This window comes from Petaurus breviceps, unplaced genomic scaffold (genome assembly GCF_028583685.1).
Source record: "Petaurus breviceps papuanus isolate PSGF00001 unplaced genomic scaffold, PetGlider_PUasm1.0 89748, whole genome shotgun sequence".
Lineage (NCBI taxonomy): Eukaryota > Metazoa > Chordata > Mammalia > Diprotodontia > Petauridae > Petaurus > Petaurus breviceps.
This window is the reverse complement of record NW_027187113.1, coordinates 92,295-112,676: the sequence shown is the minus strand read 5'-3', so window position 1 is coordinate 112,676 and position 20,382 is coordinate 92,295. Positions and strand designations below refer to the sequence as shown.

The following is a 20,382-nucleotide window of genomic DNA, read 5'->3' as shown; positions in this document are numbered from 1 at the left end:
ACGACATATATATATATGGGGAAACAATACTGAACTTAGTTACAAAACAAATGGAAGTAATAAGAATGTATATAGGATATTCAGAGTGAGGAAAATTCACTGCAAGTCATTCCACATAGTCAGAAGGGGAATTTGTCTTTCTGGACTGAGTACTTATTGTAATGGCTCTGTTATCGCTCTGGTTGTAGGCTTATAAAACTGAATTTCCTAAAAGTTTTTTTCAAAATCGGTCTGCAAGAACCAGTTCAATAGCTACAAGTCCTGGGTGGGAACTGCCCCTTGTCCCTTCTCAGGGGTCTAAAATGGGGGGTGCAGAACTGGCCCCACGGATTGGCTCCTTCTGCATCCAAGTCCCTGAGAGGGGACAACAAGCAGAGGCTGGAATGCCTACCAGGGATGCCCTTGTCCCAGGGCTGACGTCTGCAGGACCAAGGAATGACCTGCGCCCTGCTGTGACCCAGGGGACGGGCTCCAGACTGCAAGAAGACAGGACGTTTTCACACAGGGCCAGGGGGGAGCGGGAAGGGCAGGGCGCGCTTGTGGAAACACGGGGTCTGTGCTGCTCACGGGGCTGGGGGGTCGGAGGCCCGGGGGAGATGGGGGTGGGGGAAGGGAGATAAAGAAAAGGGGGTGACTGACACACGCCCTTGTCCCTCTGCCCGCCTGTGTCCGCGGAAACGGGGCGTCCTTGGGGTCGGGAATGGAGAGAAACGCACAGGGAGGAGACAGGAAACAAAAGGGAGGAGGAGAGGGGGCTCCTCTCTCCAACCCCCCCAGGACCAGGGGGACCTAAAGAACCAGTAGGCCCCCCGTTCTGGACTCAGCCCCGGACACCTGGGCCTGGGGAGGGGAGGGACCCCACAAGGTCTCTCTGCGGCTCCGCCCCTCCCACATCCAGGCCTGCTCAGGGAGCCCAGCCTAGGGACTGGGGAAGTCTGAGCTGACCGGAATAAAGGGGGGGGGCGGTATAAGGACGCTCAGCAGGGCAGGGACCTCTTAAGCTGGGCAGGGATTCCACTGACCCTGCTCTGAGGTCACATCCGGAGGCGGGCTTTACCTCAGCCAATGGGAAACAGGAAGTAACCAGGGGGCGGGCGGAGCTAACCTCAGGATGCTGAAGAGGGAGGGCCCTGTGGCCTCAGGCGGGTGGCTGACTGGCCTTGTGGCCCCTGGCTGGGCCAGAGAGGGCCAAGGCCCTGCTGCTCTCGGCCCTCAGGGAACGGCCTAGGGTTGGGCAGCCAGGGCAGAGGCCCCAGTTTCTCTCCACCTGGAGGCGGGCCTAGGCGAGGATGAGGTGGACGACAGGCCCTGTGACGCAACACGCCCCGGAAACAGACCATGGCGACCCCAGCAGGTGCAGTGTGGGCAGGGGGCGGGACGCCTGGGAAATGAGGCTATGGAGGTGGAGCTCAGGAGCAGAGGTGGGCGGGGCCACGCCCCAACCCGCCCCCCCAGGGGAGGGTCGAAGGGGGAGAGGCGGGGTCCCAGAGGGAGGGAGGGGTGGGGCGTCCACAAAGCTGACCTCCTGGTAGGAAGGGACCCCTGGTCTGTGTAAACCCCTTCCTCAGGATCAGACACAAACTCACTAACTTGTGACCTTAACCCTTATTTGACTCAGTTCCTCATCTGTAAAATGGGAACACACTGGAGAAGGAAAAAACAAACCATTACAGTATTTTTGCTAAGAAAACCCCATGGATGAAAGTCCATGGCATCACGTAAATTTGGGCATGACTGAATAATAACATGACAAGCCCTTGGCAACTGGGCAAGTACTTTTCATAATGCCTGATTTCTCACTGGTAAATTGATATTTCTTTCATAAATTTCCTTCAAAATAAAGATCGGTCTTTTTTTTTCTTTTTGCATTTATTTCCTCACAATTTCTAGCTCCTTTGTTTGGGCACCATTAAGACTGTATCCACCTAACCACAGTGGAGATTAACATTAGCTCAGTAGTGTCCCCACTGCCATGAAGGCTTATCCTGTATCAAATGACTTTGGATATGATGGAGAGTTCAGTAGATAATATTGATGTTGATTATTTAGTCTGAATTCATATTGACACTGAAGGAATTCAGTCCTCTATCCATTTCATGTATTTAGGATTTGACTTTAGTTTCATTCTGCCTGCTTGACCAGAAAGGAACACAGGCTAAAATGCAATAAAAAGTGTGGTTTAAAATGAGTTGGAGGATTGAACAGGAGACAGCCAATTAAAAGTGTGATAACTGCAATGGGCACAAAGGAGGGATCCCAACTGTGCAATATATTCCTCTCTGGCCTAAAACATTCGTTACAATGCAATATTCCCGGGGTAGCTACATGGCACAGTGAATAGAGCATCTGCCCTGAAGTCAGGAGGACCTGAGTTCAAAGCCGGTCTCAGACAATAAACACAAAACTAGCTGTGTGACCTTGGGCAAGTCATTTAACCCCAATTTCCCTACCTTCCCCCCTCCAAAAAAAGCGAAAAAAACCACAATGCAATATTCCCTCAATACACACAAAATACCATATGTGTGTGTGTGTGTGTGTGTATAGATCTTGCTAAATTATGCTATTCCAACTTTGACCACTAGATGTCACAAAAGCCCGTGCTATAAAATCATTCAAGCTCTTTTTTTTTTTTTTTTTTGAACACCAAATGTCAGGAACAGGCTGTAACATAATCTTCAAAGGCACTAAATTGGTTTTTTAAAATTTACTAAAAGCCTACTATGTGCCACACTGTGCTCTGGGTTCCAGGAGCCCTAAGATGAAAAGGAAAAAGTCCCTGCCCTCAGAGAAAACTACATCTTATTGATGGAAAACAAATTTGTAATAGAAAAGTGAATAAGCCTGGCTGTTAAAAAGAGGAGGGAGAGCAAGTATCACCCTTCCTTTCCAGAGGTGAAAGGTCCACAGGGATGGCAGCAAAAAAATTATTTTCAGACATTTTCAATTTATTGATTTACTTTATTGAATTTTTCTGTAAAATATTTTTTTCTTCTATAGGATGTATACTGTATACTTTTGTTATTCAGGTATTTTTAATCGTGGCAGACCCTTTCCTGACCCCATCTGGGGTTTTCTTGGCCGGAATGTGGGAGTGACAATTCCTTCTCCAGCTCATTGTATGGATAAGGAAAGTAAAGGCAACAAGTTTAAGTGACTTGCCCAGGTCACACAGCTAGTGTCTGAGACCAGATTTACACTCAGTCTCAGAGCTCTATCCACTGAGACACCTAGCTGCCCTGATCTCTGTACAGTAAAGCATTGTAGACATATGAACCATCTATTGTTCTAGGCTCTCAGAGTGAATGGGAGAAGGCCAGAAGGCTCAGCTCTTATGGGGGCCCTTCCTTTCAGTAGCTCTGACTGGTAACTTCTTTGCTATTTTCTCATCCAGGCCCCTGCTTCTTGTGGCTACTAAACTCTTTCAGCCTCATTTTCCTTATCTCTAAAATGGAAATAATCCTTGCATTTTGTACCTATCAGGGCTTTTGTAAGGAAAGCTCCATATCCATCTCTGAGTTGTAGAGAAATGAGTTGTTCTATCATTATTTTTGTCTCAAGTGATGTTTGTCCTGGGAATAGGAGAGAGAGGAGGGGAGGCACCTAAGGAAAAGCCTGTGCAAGGACCAGGAATGGCTGAAAAGTACAGCAAATACAGCTGTACCCAAGTACAGCAAATACCAGGGAACATTTGTATATGAGGTGAGACACACCCTGGGAAGGATGGCTTTCCCAGTGAGGTGGGAAAGGAATCCTGGAGTGTGGGCCAGCAAGAGAGGAGAAGGGGCAGGTGGGAATGAGAGCAAGAGATGTGAGAAAGGATTTCCCATACCACTCAAAGGATGGGATTGAGAGATCAATGGAGAAAAAGTCTGCCCCAACCAGAGGGGAGACAATGGTGCTGCCTCAAGGTCCCTGGGGTTACAGAGCCTGCAGACATTAAACAAATGTTGTTCCTCAAAAGAGGAGAAAAGCAGAAAAGAGATCTGTCAATTAGGAGATCCTGAGGACTTTACAGAAAGGGCCAGATGGTAGCACAAAGGCCCCTTAGGAACAATGTCTGGGGCCCAGCTCAGGTCCCCTGTGGAGAAGGGAATGAACAAAGGCACCAGTGTATTTTCTCTTGAAAGAAAAGCTGCCAACATTCTAGGAGAGAAGAGAAAGGAAATGATGCCACCCATGCTCCCGCCTTCTCCAACTCCCAATAAGCAGGCCAAAAGAAACAGTTCACAGGAGCCTCAAATCTTAGGTCTTGGAAAGGACTTAGAGTAAGCCTCTCCTTTCCTACCTGAGATACAATGAATTCTCTTTAAGATATCCCTGAAAAGACACACTCCAATCTCTGATTGGAGTCCTTCAATAACGGGGAACTTGCTACCTCCCAACCATTTTGTTAAGTTCAATATTTCATTATGTTCAGACAAACCTGGATCCCTGTAATCAATCCATTAGTCAATCAATCCCAGAATCATTTCTTAAGCCAGAAGTTTTATCTTCCTCCTTGATTCCAGGTCTTCACACCAAAGCCACACCAAATCATTGCCCTGTGACAGTCCTTCATGTATGTGAGGACAGGTACCACTGCCTCCACTATCTTCTCTTTTTAGAGAGAAATGCCAACCATTTTTGGATTCATGGAATTTGCAACTGGAAGGGTGCAATCCCCTCTACTTAAACTAGAGGAAACAGGCCTAAAGAGTGAAGTTCAGTGACTTGCCCAGGGTCACACAGGCTACTGGGGAGTAGAGCTAGAATTCAAACCTAGGTCCTGATTCTACATTCAGGGCTCCTTCTACCATATAAACTCTCTCCTTTGTTCTATTCCTCACAGGGTGAGGTTTCCAGGTCCCTCACCTTCCGTATCTGTCAATGTTCTTCCTAAATGTGGATCCTAGAAGAGAACATGATATTCTAGGTGTGGTATGACCAGGACCACAGGGAGTTGCTTCTATTCTTGGCATAATTATTCCCTCCAGCCCTGTGATTTCCCTGGTCTGGGGGCACTCCAGCTTGGGCAGTCCTGCTGCTCATGTCAATCAGCCATGCATTAGGGAGTTGCCTGGGACCTAGAGGGGTTAAACAATTGGCTTATGGTCACATGACCAAGCCAGTAGGTAGGACTTGGACCCAGGTCTTCCTGACTCCAAGACTGGCCCTCTGTTGTCTACCCCAGGCTCCATCCCATACTTGTGTACATGAAACCTCTCAGCCTCATTTTAGCTGCATTTGATCTGTTTGTGCAAAAATATTTCAACTTTATAGAGGCTGAATCATCCATCTTATTTTCTGTGATTGTCTCTATTGCTTGTTCTGTCATAACCTTTTCTCCTTGCTTGTCTAACTGCTGTTGAATCCCCTTTTTGGCCTAATTCATGTATGCATTTGTAGTTTAATTTGATAGGTGGTGTGAGGTGTTGATCTCCTGTTGACATTCTGGATAACCGCTTTTCCCTTATCCCATCTGTTCTTTTTTTTAAATCAAATAATGTGTACTCCTGTTGCCCTCCCCAAACAGTTACAATCTTTGGATTTATTAAACACTAAGTTATTTTTATTTGTTTCCTTCTATACATTTCAAACCTAATGTTTTCTACTGATCAACCTCTCACATTTTAACAAGTTTCCAATTCTTTTCCAGGCAGCTCGGTGTCCCACTGGGCCTGAAGTCAGGAAGACTCATCTTCTTAAGTTCAAACCTGCCCTCAGACCCTTACTAGCTGTGTGACCTTCAGTGAGATGCTTCACTCTGCTTTCCTCAGTTTTTCATCTGTCTAAATGAGCTGTAGAAGGAAATGGTGAATCCCTCCATGTCTTTGCCAAGAAAACCCCAAATGGTGTCAGGAAAAGTCAGACAGGACTAAAGAACAAGGATAATTGTTATCATAATCACTGATCTGTAGCATGGTTTGAGTTCTGCTACTGATAATTAACTAACCCCAAACCTCTTTCTTTCCTCCTTCCTCCCATCCATTATTACCCTTGAGATACTTGTCCTATTTTAAAACATTTTTATTGATGTTTTCTGTTTCATACATCTCCAGGGTATTCCATGTATCCCTCCCTCTCCCCATCCTTGAGAGCCATGCCATGTGACAAATATTATTACTTGTTTTAGGAAGGAAAGGAAGAGCCAGCACAACTGATTGATGCATTAGGGAAAAGGCGTGCAGTGTGTGACACCTGTGGACCTCTCACCTCCTGGGCGTGGTAGGGTGATGGTGTCTTCTCATGTTTCCTTTTCAGCTCCACTTGATCTTTAACATTTTAATGTAGGTATTTTTCATTTTTTTTGGTGTCATTCTTTTCATTTTAGTTGTACTCATCATGTATATAGACTGTTTTCTTGGCTCTACTTAATTCATTTTGTATCAGTTCACAAATATCTTTCCATACTTCTCTGTACTCCATCACACATATCATTTCTTACAGCGTTGTAATAGTATTCTATGACATTCATGTTACACACCTTGTTAAACATTTCCCCAGGTGATGAGTATCTAATTGTTTACAATTCATAGCTGTCACAAAAAGTGCTATTGTAAGTATTTTGAAATATATGGGGTCCCTTTTCTTCTTAATGGCTTCACTGGGGTGTAATCAAGTTTTTGTTTTAAAGGCTTTGGATATTTTTTTTATCTTCTTTGCATAATTCCAAATTACTTTCCAAAATGGATGTATCATTTCACAGCTCCACCAATATGGTATTAGGGTATGTATATTTCTAAACCATTAGTTAGGTAACAAAAATACATTAGAGAGCTTTTCTATGGGGAAGCCTACCTTGGCTGGAGCTCCACACAGCACTGGTTGTATGTGACTATAACCACAGTAGCCCCTATACCACCTCAGCTACAGCCATGCCAGAAACTCTCAGAGTCATCTACCCATTCCTTAGAACCCTCTGCCTGCCAATTCCGGGGTAGCCTTTCCTGCTTCCCAGCCCCCCTCCCAGGAGATGGCCTTCTTAAAGTAGCCACCCTTTTAGACAGGGCTGAGTGTAGAAAGACCCTCTCCTATTTTTCTGTACATTTAGACAGATATATTCCAAAATTTAGATATATTCTAAATTTAGAAAAAATCTAAATAATAAAGAAACACAGAGATCAACACTTCTCATATCTCTAAACTGCCTGGATGAAAAGCTTGCAACATACAGAGATGAAGGGGAAGACCTGAAAACCATGTGGAAACAGGGTGAGGAACATGGGATCCCCACAGTCCTGTCTCCTCCCAGAATTGCCCTAAAGATGTATTCATGGAGCTGCAGCAGATGAGTTCACATCCCAAAACTTTGATTGAGTTAGAATTGACAGTAATTCTGTGCAATGATCTGAAGAACATTAACTAGAAAAGAATCAGTAGCATGATGTGAATACTCTATCAGAAAAGCTAACAGATGAATGATAGTGAGAATAATAAACGCTTCTATGGGGTGCCATGGTTTGAAAAGCACTTTGAAAACATCTCATTTGAACCTTACAACCACATTGGAATTTATTTAGCCTAAGTGATATTATCACTCCCATTTTACAGAAATGAAAATGGAGGTTTATACAGTTTAAGTGGTTTGCCTGTGGTGACAAAGTGTATATGGTGGAACTTCAGACTAAGTCAGGGTTGGGGGACCGTCCCGTGGCCTCCAGGAAGGCGACATGTGGCCCTGTAGGTCCCCAAGTGTGACCTTTTAACTGAATCCAAATTCAGAGAACAAATCCCCTTAATAAAAGTTTTTGTTCTGTAAAACTCAGTCAAAGGGCTCACCCAAGGACCTTGAAGGGCACATGTGGCCTCAGGGCGGCAGGTTCCCAGCCTAGTCTAGCTCTGTGCTTCCCAATCCGGGTGTCTCTCCACAGTGCCAGTTCACTAGTGGCAGGGCATCTGGTATGGGAGAGAACAAAGCCCCAGATCTGAAAGAGTTTTAGAAAGAAATTTATTAAATCCTGAGGTAGAGAACACTGAGGCGAAAAGGAGGGTGGGGCTCCCTCTTGTCCAGGCTCTGCAAGGTTTATATTACATAGGATTTAGACCAGGGTACCCACACATAAAGAGCAGAGGCAGACATGCTTCCTCCATGGGTACCCCACGTCCTTCCTGCCCAACCTGATCTTTGTCTCCTGCCTGGAGAAAGGAGGCTGAGCCCCGCCCCTTCCCCAGATCCCCCCCTTTCCTCCTCTGCTCTCTGGGGGTTGTGAGAAATCCAAGCCCCATTCAAGGGCTGGTGCTTTGCAGAGCCTTCTGCAGATACTGTGCTCTTTCTTCCCTTTTGTGGAGCCCAGGACAGACCTTCCTCGACCTCTCCCTTCCCCTCTTTGTCCTCCACATCTTCATTTCCATAAAGGGGCCCACCCTCATCAACCCCAAGCTGAGATCAGCTGCTGACCCCCACTCCAGCTGAAGCAGCCTGCCCTCAGGAACCTGGGAGCCTGGTCAGCCCCAGGACCACCTGCAGGTGGAGGATGCACCAGGGCCCTCTCCCCGAGATAGTCGGGGGGGGGCCTCCCCACTGCTCTGGGCCTGGTGTCTGAGATGCCCTCTCCTCCATCCTCCCTTCCCCCACATCTATGGGAGGAGACTAGCCCCTCCCTGCAGTGACATCACAGTGCCACCACCTCCACCTTATATAAAGTGTAAGAGTTCTTTGTCTGGAGGAGGCTGCCAGTGGGGTGAGCAGAAGGTCTTCATGCAGCTCACCCACTTCCCTTCCCCTTCCCCTCCACCCCCCACACCTTCCCTCCATTACTCTCATCTTCTCCCCATCTTCCAGACTGACAGATCCTGAGGGTCCTGCTAGTGTCTAAGTGGCTGTGAGTGAGGTAAGTGTCCCCTCCCTGCTCCTGCCTCAGCCTCTCCCTTTCTTCTTCTCTTCTTCCCCCCCTCCATGGCCCCAGCCTCTTCATGAAGCTGAGTCCTCCCGCCCCATTTGTCCTTGTTTAGTGCTGAGGAAGATGTGTGTAAGGATGGTCCTGTGATGGAAGTTCCTGGGAATATAAATACCTTTGTTTATGCCTGTAGTGTATGTATGGGTGGGTGGGGGTGCTGGGGTGTGTATTATGGGTGTGTCTGTTCTGGGATGAGCCTCTGTGTGCCTTCTCCTGGGCTGCTGCTGTCTTGGGCTTCCCGCCTGCTCAGTTCTTTGTCTGAATGTTTGGGGGATGGGGGATTGGGTGGGCTGTGGTAGAGGCCAGCAGAGAGAAGCATTAATTCCCTCCCTCCCCTCTTCCTGTGGAGGGTTCTATCCTTTCTTCCTAGCTCCCTCCCTTGGCTTGGCCTCAGGGCTGGGGAGAGGAGACTCTGTAGGAACTCTTCCCCTCCCCTTCTCCAAATCATTTCTTTTGTTTGGTGGTGTTTAATTGAGTATTAATTAAATACTATATTATAATAATATATAATTTATATAAAATATGGCATATTAATTGTAATTAATTTAAAATATATTATTCTATATAAATCTTATATTATAAATTATTATATTAATTAAATTAAACATTTGTTTTTGTTCTGGTTTGAACCAGAACCAGGTGAAAAGGGCGTTTCCAGGTATTTTATTGTTGAAGGCGACATGTGGCCCTGTAGTCCCCAAGTGTGACCCTTTTACTAAATCCAAACTTCAGAGAACAAATCCCCTTAATAAAAGGATTTGTTCTGTAAAACTTGGACTCAGTCAAAAGGCGGCACCCAAGGACCTTGAAGGGCACATGTGGCCTCAGGGCGCCAGGTTCCCAGCCCCTAGTCTAGCTCTGGGCTTCCCAATCCAGATGTCTCTCCACGGTGCCAATTCACTAGTGGCAGGGCAGCTGGTGTGGGAGAGAACAAAGTCCCAGATCAGAAAGAGTTTAAAAAAGAAATTTATTAAGTCCCGTGGTAGAGGACACCGAGGTAAAAAGGAGGGTGGGGCTCCCTCTTGTCCAGGCTCTACAAGGTTTGTATTACAAAGGATTTAGACCAGGGTACCCACATATAAAGAGCTGGGACAGACACACTGCCTCCATAGGTGCCCCAAGTCCTTCCCGCCCAACCTGATCTTTGTCTCCTGCCTGAAGAAAGGAGAATGAGCCCCGCCCCCCCTCCCCCTTCCTCTGCTCTGGGGGTTATGAGGAATCCAAGTCCCATTCAAGGGCTGGTGCTTTGCAGATGCTGCTGCAGCTACTGTGTTCTTTCTTCCCTTTTGTGGAGCCCAGGACAGGCCTCCCTCAACCTCCCTGTTCCCCTCTTTGTCCTCTCAATCCCAGTTTCCATAAAGGGGCCGACCCTTATCAGTCCTAAGCTGAACTCCACTGCTCCCCCCCACTCCAGCAGCAGCCTTCCCTCTGGAACCTGGGAGCCTGGTCAGCTCCAGGCCCACCTGCAGGTGGAGGATGCACCTGCGGCCCCCGCTCCTCGCCAGTTTGGGTGATGGGGGTTGAGAGAAATGACTGGGGAGGACTCTGCACTGCTCTGGGCCTGACGTCTGAGACCCCCTCCTCTCCTTCCCTTCCCCCTCAGCTCTGGGTGGAGGCTAGCACCTCCCTGAAGTGACATCATAGTGCCCGCCCCCTCCCACCCTTTATAAAATGAGTCTTCTTTGTCTGGAGAAGGATGTGAGTGCCGCGAGCAGGGGTCTGCGAGCCCCTCACCCACTTCCCTTCCCCTCCACACCCCACACCTCCCGTCTGTTACCCCCATCTTCCAGACTGACCGATCCTGAGGGTCCTGCTAGTGTCTAAGTGGCTGTGAGTCAGGTAAGTGCCCCCTCCTTGCTACTGTCTCATCTTCTCCCTTTGTTCTCTAACTCTTTTTCACTCCTCTCCAGCCTTTTCATGAAGTCGAGTCCTCCTGCCGCAATTGGCTTCACTTAGTGCCTGCAGAGATGTGTGTAAGGGTGAGTGGAAGTCCTGGGACTATCAATGCCTTTGTTTATGCCTGTGGTGTATGAGTAGGTAAAATCATCTGTGTTGGGGTGTGGGGTTGCTGGGGTGTGTGTGTATATGTGTGTTTGTGTTCTGGGGTGAAACTCTGTATGCCTTCTCCTCCTCGGCTGCTGCTGCCTGAGGCTTCCTGCCTGCCCAGTCCTTTGTCTGAAGGTCTGAGGCTTGGGGGATGGGGGGATGTGGGATTGGGTGGGGTGTGGTAGAGACCAGCTGGGAGGAGCATTTAGGGACCCTTCCTCCCCTCCTCAAGTGGAGGTTTCCACCCTTCCTTCCTAGGTCCCTACCATCTTTGGATCTAACTCAGGGCTGTGGAGAGGAGACCCTGTAGGAACTCTTCCCCTCCCCTTCTCCAGATCATCTCTTTTGTTTGGTGTTGTTTAATTAATCATTAATTAATTAATATTATATTATAATATATTATTTTGTATAAAATGTTACATATTAATTGTAATTAAGAAAATATTCTATATAAACATTATAATATTAAATATTACATTAAATATGTTTTTGTTCTGGTTTGAACCAGAACCAGGTGAAAGAGGCGTTTCCAAGTATTTTGTTGAAATGAAAGAAGGTTCTGTCCCTGAACCAGCAGATTTCTGTGTTTTACAGACTGAAAGAAGAGAATTGTTTTAATGTACACTTCTTTCTTTGTGAGGGATTTGGAGCATTTTGTCTTAGGGCTATTGATAGCTTCGATTTCTTCCTTTGACCTATTGGAGAATGGGGCTTAATCTTAGAAACTGGAAGCAGTTCCTTCTATATGTTACTTATGCAACAGTCCTTAGAGAACTTTACTACAAAGATGTTTTTCATCACCTACCTGTCACCTTTCTCATTTTAACTGCATTTGATGTTTGTGCAAAAATATTTTGACTTTATAGCGTCTGAATCATCCATTTTATTTTCTGTGATTGTCTCTGTTGCTTGTTCTGTCATAACCTCTCCTCCTTGCTTCTCTAGCTGCTATTGTAGGCCCTTTTTGGCCTAATTCATGTATCCATTTGTGGTTTAATTTGATAGGTGGTGTGAGGTGTTGATCTCCTTTGATGTTCTGGAAAACTGCTTTTCCCTTATCCCATCTGTTCTTTTTTTTTTTTTTAATCAAATAATGTGTACTTCCATTGCCCACCTCAAACAGTTACTATCTTTGGATTTATTAAACACTAAGTTATTTTTATTTGTTTCCTTCTATACATTTCAAACCTAATGTTTTCTACTGATCAACCTCTCACATTTTAACAAGTTTCCAATTCTTTTCCAGGCAGCTCGGTGTCCCACTGGGCCTGAAGTCAGGAAGACTCATCTTCTTAAGTTGAAACCTGCCCTCAGACCTTACTAGCTGTGTGACCTTCAGTGAGATGCTTCACTCTGCTTTCCTCAGTTTTTCATCTGTCTAAATGAGCTGTAGAAGGAAATGGTGAATCCCTCCGTGTCTTTGCCAAGAAAACCCCAAATGGTGTCAGGAAAAGTCAGACAGGACTAAAGAACAAGGATAATTGTTTTCATAATCACTGATCTGTAGCATGGTTTGAGTTCTGATACTGATAACTACTAACCCCAAACCTCTTTCTTTCCTCCTAATCCCCATCCATTATTACCCTTGAGATACTTCACCTGTCTTTAAACATTTTTATTGATGTTTTCTGTTTCATACATCATCAGGGTATCCCATGTATCCCTCCCTCTCCCCATCTTTGAGAACCATGCCATGTGACAAATGGTATTTCTTGTTTTAGGAAGGAAAGGAAGAGCCAGCACAACTGATTGATGCATTGAGGAAAAGGCATGCTGTGTGTGACACCTGTGGACCTCTCACCTCCTGGGTGTGGTAGGGTGATGGTGTCTTCTCATGTTTCCTTTTCAGGCTCACATTTTCTTGTAGGTATTTTTAATTTTTTGTGTCATTCTTTACATTTCAGCTGTTGTAGTTACTGTATTGACTCTTCTTAATTCACTTTGTATCAATCAGTTCACAAAGATCTTTCCATACTTCTCTGTACTCTATCACACATATCATTTTTTACAGCATTGTAGTAGTATTCCATGACATTCATGTTCCACACCTTGTTTGGCATTTCTCCAGATGATGAGTGTCTACTTGTTTCCAATTCATAGCTGTCACAAAAAGTGCTATTGTAAGTATTTTGAAATATATGGGGACCCTTTTCTTCTTAATGGCTTCCCTGGGGTGTAATGGAGTCTTTGTTTTAAAGGTTTTGGACATTTTTCTTACCTTCTTTGCATAATTCCAAATTACTTTCCAAAATGGAAGTGTCATTTCACAGCTCCACCAATAAGGTATTAGTTTGTGTATTGTTGTTTAGGTACCAAAAACACATTTTTGGCATCAAAGGGATTTGATAGGACTCTTTCTTTACCTGCTGTTTCAAATAGTTTCTATAGTACTGGGATGAAATGATTTAGAATCATTTAGTAGAATCATACGTTTAGTCGAATTCCATTTCAAATCCATGTAGTCCTGTGGATTGTGTTCCTAGGGAGCTCATTTATGTCTTGTTCAATGTCTTCTTTTAAGATAGGGTTATTTAAGTATTTCATTTCCTCTTTTGTTAAATGGGCAGTTTATATTTTTGTAAGTATTCTTCCATTGCACAAGATTGTCAGTTTTGCTGGCATATGATTGGGCAAAATAATTCCTAAGCATCTTCATTGGTTATGCATCTACCCTAACCATATATGAGATAGATTTCAAACCCCAATTCATTGTGTATGTTATTCTCTCTTTGCGACAAATCCATTGAGGGTGAGGTTCAAGCAATGTTCAGTGTCCCTTCCTTCTTTCCCTCCATTATAATATATTCTGCAGGGCAAAGTCAGGAAGACTCATCTTCTTGAGTTCAAATCTGGCCTCAGACACTTGAGATACTTGACCTCTTTTAAACTTTTTATTGATGTTTTCTATTTCTTATATCACCAGGATATCTCATGTATCCTTCCCCTTCCCCATTGAGAGCCATGCCTTGTAACAAATCATATTTCTTGTTTTAGGGAGGAAAAGAAAAGCCAGCCCAGCTGATTGATGCATTCAGGAAAAGGTGTGCAATGTGTGACACCTGTGGACCTCTCACCTCCTGGACGTGGTAGGGTGATGGTGTCTTCTCATGTTTCCTTTTCAGGCCCACTTGATCTTTACCCGTTTGTTACAGGTACTTTGAAATTTTCACTGGGTCGTTCTTTCCATTTCAGTTGTTGCAATTGCCATGTATATATGCTGTTTTCTTGGCTCTGCTTAATTCACTCTGCATCAATTCATGAAGATCTTTCCATACTTCTCTGTACTCACAAACATCATTTCTTACTACACAGGAGCAGTATATTCCATACCTTTCATGTTCCATGTCACACTTGCCATTCCCCAGTTGATGAACATCTACTGTGTTTCCAATTTATAACTGTCACAAAAAGTGTTGTTGTAAGTGTTTTGAAATATATGGGGACCCTTTCTTACTTAATGACTTCATTGGGGTGTAATGGATTCTTTGTTTTAAAGACTTTGGACATTTTTCTTACCTTCTTTGCATAATTCCAAATTACTTTTGTTAACAGGATTTTTACTGAGCCAGTCTCTAACCTGAGAATGCTCAAAACCCCACAAAACAGACCCAGAGATGGGAGTGCCAGTAATCTAGTAGTTTAATTAATCACTTTCAGAGTGAGGAGTGTTCTCTTAGCTGAAATAAAAGCACAGGTTATATGCTTAAATCACAACTACAGAAGGAGGGGGGAAGGTAGATTATAAACAATCATTTAGTGGTTTCCCATGAGAAACCCAAAGTCAATAGTCAAATATTTCAAATAGGCAAAGTCAAAGAAATACAACAATTCTGGAATCATGTCTTTGGGGATTGTGACCATCTATAGTAGCAGGCACCCTAGCACACCAAGGATGTCCTGCTAGCACAGGTACTTTGATCTGCTGTGTAAAAGGAAAGATAACTTTTAAAGGGGTCAACAATCTTACTTTAATTGCATTCACTAGTTCACTGGAAAGGTCAGCACCCAGAATGTAGAGAAAATACAGTGAATATAGCACAGAGATTTGACAGACAGGGCTCCTACTGTTTGAACAAAGTAATACAACCACCTATATGTACCACCGGGTCAGGGGAGCACAAACCTCTGAGTGACTAGTCACTGGGGCTCTTAACAAACAGCTACTCAGAGTCCTGTCCAGGGAATCAACAGGTCCTTCCTATAAGCAAACCCCCAAAACAAAATGCCCACCTCCCAGAATATGTGAAAAAGACTTGGCCCCTGATTGGCTCATAGCCAGGGGGCACAAACCCTATGTGATTCAGCAGAGCTGTGAATTATCAGGGTTAAAAGAGATTTATCCTTCAGATGTTTACAATTTCTCCTGAGCCTGGGAAACTGAGCTTCAGAAAGAGAACAATAAAAATACCACCTTGCTTGGGTGTACACCACCTCCTCTAAAGTACAGAACCAGAGTTCTTTGATGGAAACAGGTTCTAGTCTTTGATTTGCTTCCCCTCAGGTATGCAGGTAGAAGGAGCTCAGTGATTGTGTCTTGTCAAGGTTTGATTGATCAGTTCAAGCTGCTTTGTGAGTCTGACTCTCAAGCTAGGAAAGGCAAGCTAACCTATTAGTATATTCATTTAATATATCACATTGATTATTTAAAAAAAATTTTTAAATTCCTTCCTCACCTTCCAAAATGGATGGGTCATTTCACAGCTCCTCCAACAATGTATTATTATGTGTCTATTCCCACAGCCTTGTTGAGGTTTCAAAACCATATTTTTGCCATAAAAGGAATTTGATATGACTCCTTTTTTATCTGTTGTTTCAAATAGTTTATACAGTGTTGGGATGAAATATTCTTTAAATGTTTAGTAGAATTCCCTTTCAAATCCATCTGGTCCTGGGCATTTTTTCTTAGGAAACCCATTTATGCCTTGTTCAATTTTTTTCTTTTAATATAGGGTTATTTATGTATTCTATTTCCTCTTTTATTAACATGTTTTTGTTTTTATAAATATTCATCTGTTTAACATAGATTGTCAATTCTGCTGGCATATGATTGAGTAAAATAACACCTAAATATCACTTGAATTTCATCTTCATTGGTTATGCATTTACCTTTTTGATTTTGGGCCTGGTAACTTAATTTTCTATTTTCTTTTTGTTAATCAAGTTGCCCAGTGGTATATCTGTTTTTACTACTATTTTCCTAAAAGCAACAACTGCTTTTATTTATTAATTTGATTTTTATAAATTTTCCTAGATCTAGATTTAGGGATTTTCATTTTGATGTTTCACTGGAGATTTTTCATTTGTTCCTTTTCTACTTTTTTTTGTTTTATTTTGTTTTTTGTCTTTTTGGAGGGGGGAAGGCAGAGTAATTGGGATTAAATGACTTTTCCAAGGTCACATATATAGTAAGTGTTAAGTGTCTGAGGACAGATTTGAACTCAGGTCCTCCTGACTACTGGGCCAGTGCTCTGTTCACTCTGCCGCCTAGCTGCCCCTCCTCTTGTACCTTTATACATTACATGCACTATTCCTTGATCTGTTCTTTCTTTTCTTTTCTTTTTTTTTAAGCAATCGGGGTTAAGTAACTTGCTCAAGGTTACACGGCCAGTTATTTCTGGGTGTGGTGCTGAGTATCTGAGCCTGGATTCGATCCCCAGGTCATCCTGACACTGGATCCGGTGCTCTTACTCGCTGAGCCACCTGGCCGCCCCTAAGCAATTGGGGTTAAGTAACTTGCTCAAGGTTACAGGGCCAGGTGTTTCTGGGTGGGTGCTAAGTGTTGGAGCCCAGATTTGATCCCCAGGCCATCCCGACACTGGAGCCAGTGCTCTCACTCATTGTGCTACCTGGCCACCCCGATCTGTTCTTTCTCTGTTGTATGGATGTAAGCATTTAGAGATAGAAATTTTCCCCTAAGTACTGTTTGACTGCATCCCACAAATTTTGGTATGTTGCCTCATTGTTGTAATTCTCTTTAGTGAGATTATTGATTGATGCTTTCGTTTGTTTTTTCTCCTTCCTTCTTTTGTATTGTATATTCTACTTTGTAATTAATTTTTTTTTGCTTTTTGGAGGGCCAGTTGAAGTTAAGCGATTTGCCCAAGGTCACATGGCCAGTTTTGTGTTAAGTGTCTGAGGCCAATTTGAACTCAGGTCTTCCTGACTCTAGGGCCTGTGCTCTATTCACTGTACCACCTAGCCACCCTAAAAGTTGCATTGTAGAAACTATGATTTGAACTGAATCTTTTTTTTGGAGGGGAGAGAGTAGGGCAGTTGAGGTTAAGTGACTTGCCCAAGGTCACATGGCTAGTAAGTGTGTCAAGTGTCTGAGGTCAGATTTGAACTAGGGTCCTCCTGACTTCAGGGCTGGTGCTCTATTCACTATTCCACCTAACTGCCCCTCCCATTAATTTTTAATCTCTGTTTCCACATCTCTGTAATTTATATTGCATTGTGGTCTGTGCACGGTGCATTTAATATTTCTATTTTTCTCCATTTGGTTATGAGGTTTTTATGTCCTGATATATGTTCATTTTTTGTGATGGTGCCATATGCAGCTGAGAAAAAGTTATATTCCTTTTTATTTCTATTCATTTTTCTCTGGAGCTCCATCATATATAACTTTCTAATATTATTTTCCTCTCCTTACCTTGTGTTTTTATTATTATTTTATGCATAGATTTGCCTAATTATGAGAGGAAAAATTTGGGCTCACTCATTAGTATAGTTTTATTATTTTCTTCTGTAAGTTTTCATTTTAAGAAGCTGGATACTCTGACATTTGGAGCATCTTTGGTGACAACTGATATTATATTATTGTCCGTGGTCACCTTTTAGCGAAATATAGTTTCCCTGCTTATCTGTCTGAATCAGGACAATTTCAACTTTAGGTTTGTCTGAGATCGTGATTTCTACCCTTGTCTTTTGTGCTTTGGCTAAACCCTGAAGCCTCAGGCCTTTTCACACTGCTGTTTTCAGAGCAAGGTCTAGGGATTTGAAATTATTTGCTTGTTCCAGAGTGATGTGATTTGGAGAAAGATTTGGTCTCTGCTTTCCTCATCTGTGCTCTGAAACTTATCCAGGAAGAATACCCTGATCCTTTGGGACTTCAATAGATACTGCTGCACAGGGTCCCTTCTTCCTTTTGACCAAAAGTGACCTTATCTGTCAGTCCCCCTGTGCCATTGGGAATGCAAGTGATACTGTTCCTCAAGGTCCCTGCTCCTTTTTGCCCGAAAGTGCTCCTCTCTGCCTTTGAACTCTGACCCAGAAGTCTGTATAGGCAATGGAGTGTCCAAACAGCTTCCACATTTTCCCACGAGATAGCTGAAGCTTCTCTTGCTGTTTATGTTAAAGGTAGTTTACATTTTCTGTGGGATTATAGGTTCCGCTCCCAGACCCTTGCACATACTGTACATAAAGCTAATTGGGGAGTTCCTAACTCAGGGAGAACAATTGGAGTTTTTCTTCAGGGTGGGTGGTGAATTTTGAAGGGACTGACCACTTGTAGAACTTCCCTGCACTAAGAATGAGCTCTTTCCTTATCCTTCCCTGGCCTCAAGGCAGCCTGCTGAACAGTGGCTTGGCAACAGTCTTCTGGGATCTCTGAAGTGCTCCATCTAGGTGGTTCAGTGGTTAGGGTACTGAACCTGGAGTTTGTGAGATCTGAGTTCAAATGTAGCCTTAGACATTTACGAGTTATGTGATCTTGGGCAAGGGCAAGTCAGAGAGTATCTAGTCAAGCACCCTTTCTTCTTTCTGCCTATTCAGGAATATTTACAATTCATCTAAATGCGTCTGTGATCTTACAGAGTAGTCTGTGTCACCAAGATGTTAAGTGACTTGACTGTGGTCATGCTGCTAGCATGGGTCCAAAGAAGGACTTGAACTCTGAGCCCTTCTGACTCTGAAGCTGGCCCTCTATCCTTGGGCCTCAGAGAATCACTGTCTACCATCCAGACAGTTCAAGCATCACCTATTTCATGAAGCCTCTCTTGATTCTAGCTGCCTGTGGCCTGGCTCCCAGTCTGCCTTGTACTTTACCTTCATTTGTCTTCATTCTCTATATACCTTGATGTATTTTCTGTCTCATTAGAATGTAAGCTTCTCCTGGTTATGAACTGTCTTTAATAGTGTTTGCATCTGCAGAACCCAGCACTGTGCCTGTTCTGCAGGAGATACTGAAGAAATGCTTGTTGATTGCTTCATCAGGCCACCTGTCTCTCTATTTGCTCAGCACATGGGAGGAGCTTAATCTATAGCTATAGAATGAAGAAATTAGTGAGTTGTAGAATAATTATTAATGATTTTAGTTATTTCTCTTATGTATCATTTTCAACAGTTAGCACTTTATTATTTTATCGGTCATATCTCATTCACATTGAGTTATCCGATTTCTGCCAAACTGCTTTCCACTTAGACCATCTGTTATTTACTTTTTTGTCAAATACAAACTGTTCTTGTTTTCCATAAGTGGAACCTTTGGAAAACCTCTAAATAGAATGATTTTAGAAGTAATGTGAATTTGTCTAAGGGCCTGGATACCAGGAGGGAGGGAAAAAGGGGGACACCTCCCTGTGAAAGGACTGGTCCAGGAGGCAGTTCAAGGACACATGGGGCCTGGGGACAGAAAAGCAAGAATAGGAAGAGGATCAGGCTGGTGTTGCAGCCAGCCACGTGATGTTTTGGCCATAACCGAGAGGAAGAACATGCAGGGGACAGACACGTGGAGTTTAGACATGGTGACATAGAATAGAAGACAGGTGACAAATGGACCAAGAAGGACACTCTAGCATGGATGGACAGAAGAAAGATGATTAGATGCCAGACACAAGAATAAATGGGCAGAGCAGCCAAAAGTCTCCTCTCTCAGCGCTGGAGGCCTCAAACCAAGCCCTGATCCTGAGGCTGCAGAGATGGAAGGAATCTCTCTGTACCTCCAAGACACCTTTCTTTCCCCTTCCTCCGTCTCCACAAATACCCTTTAGATCCTTGACCTCATTTCAAAACTTTTTCATTGATGTTTTCTATATCTTACATCATGGTATCCCACGTATCCTTCCCTCTCCCTCTTCTCTTCCCTGAGAGCCATGCCATGTGACAAATGGTATTTTTTGTTTTAGGAAGAAAAAGCACTCAACATAACTAGTACACAGAGGAAAAGATAATGGTGGCAGGACACACACTCTCTGACAGCATTCCATTTACTACAAGCTTACTCTCTGTGGAAACACATCTACCCTCAGAACACTCAGAGGAAAAGATAATTGTGGCAGGAGACATGCTTTCTGACAACATTCCAGTTACTATAGGCTTACTCTCTGGGGAAGCACATCTAGCCTCTGAACATTCAGTAGACAAGACATTTGGGGTTGAAGACACACTCTCTGAGAACATTCTACTTACTACAGGCTTACTCTCTGAAGACTCAGAGGAAAAGATACTTGTGGAAGGTGATAGT

The 20,382-nt window shown here is 43.8% G+C and overlaps 2 long non-coding RNA genes across 6 annotated transcripts in view; both read left to right on the top strand.

The window, feature by feature from the left end:
- Positions 1-475: 475 nt before the first annotated feature.
- Positions 476-6,632, top strand: LOC138176491 (uncharacterized). The gene is made up of 2 exons (XR_011172310.1): positions 476-1,354; positions 5,636-6,632. It is a non-coding gene; the product is annotated as an uncharacterized lncRNA (long non-coding RNA).
- Positions 6,633-8,469: 1,837 nt separating this feature from the next.
- The window catches only part of LOC138176490 (uncharacterized), a 12,156-nt gene continuing 243 nt past the window's right edge, over positions 8,470-20,382 (top strand). Inside the window, exons 1-4 of one of the 5 annotated variants that reach the window (XR_011172307.1) lie at positions 8,472-8,810; positions 10,787-10,855; positions 12,169-12,324; positions 12,644-20,382. The exon at positions 12,644-20,382 is cut by the window's right edge and continues 243 nt beyond it. This is a non-coding gene — a long non-coding RNA (uncharacterized lncRNA). The other 4 variants (XR_011172305.1, XR_011172309.1, XR_011172308.1 and 1 more) reach the window with 4 other exon arrangements.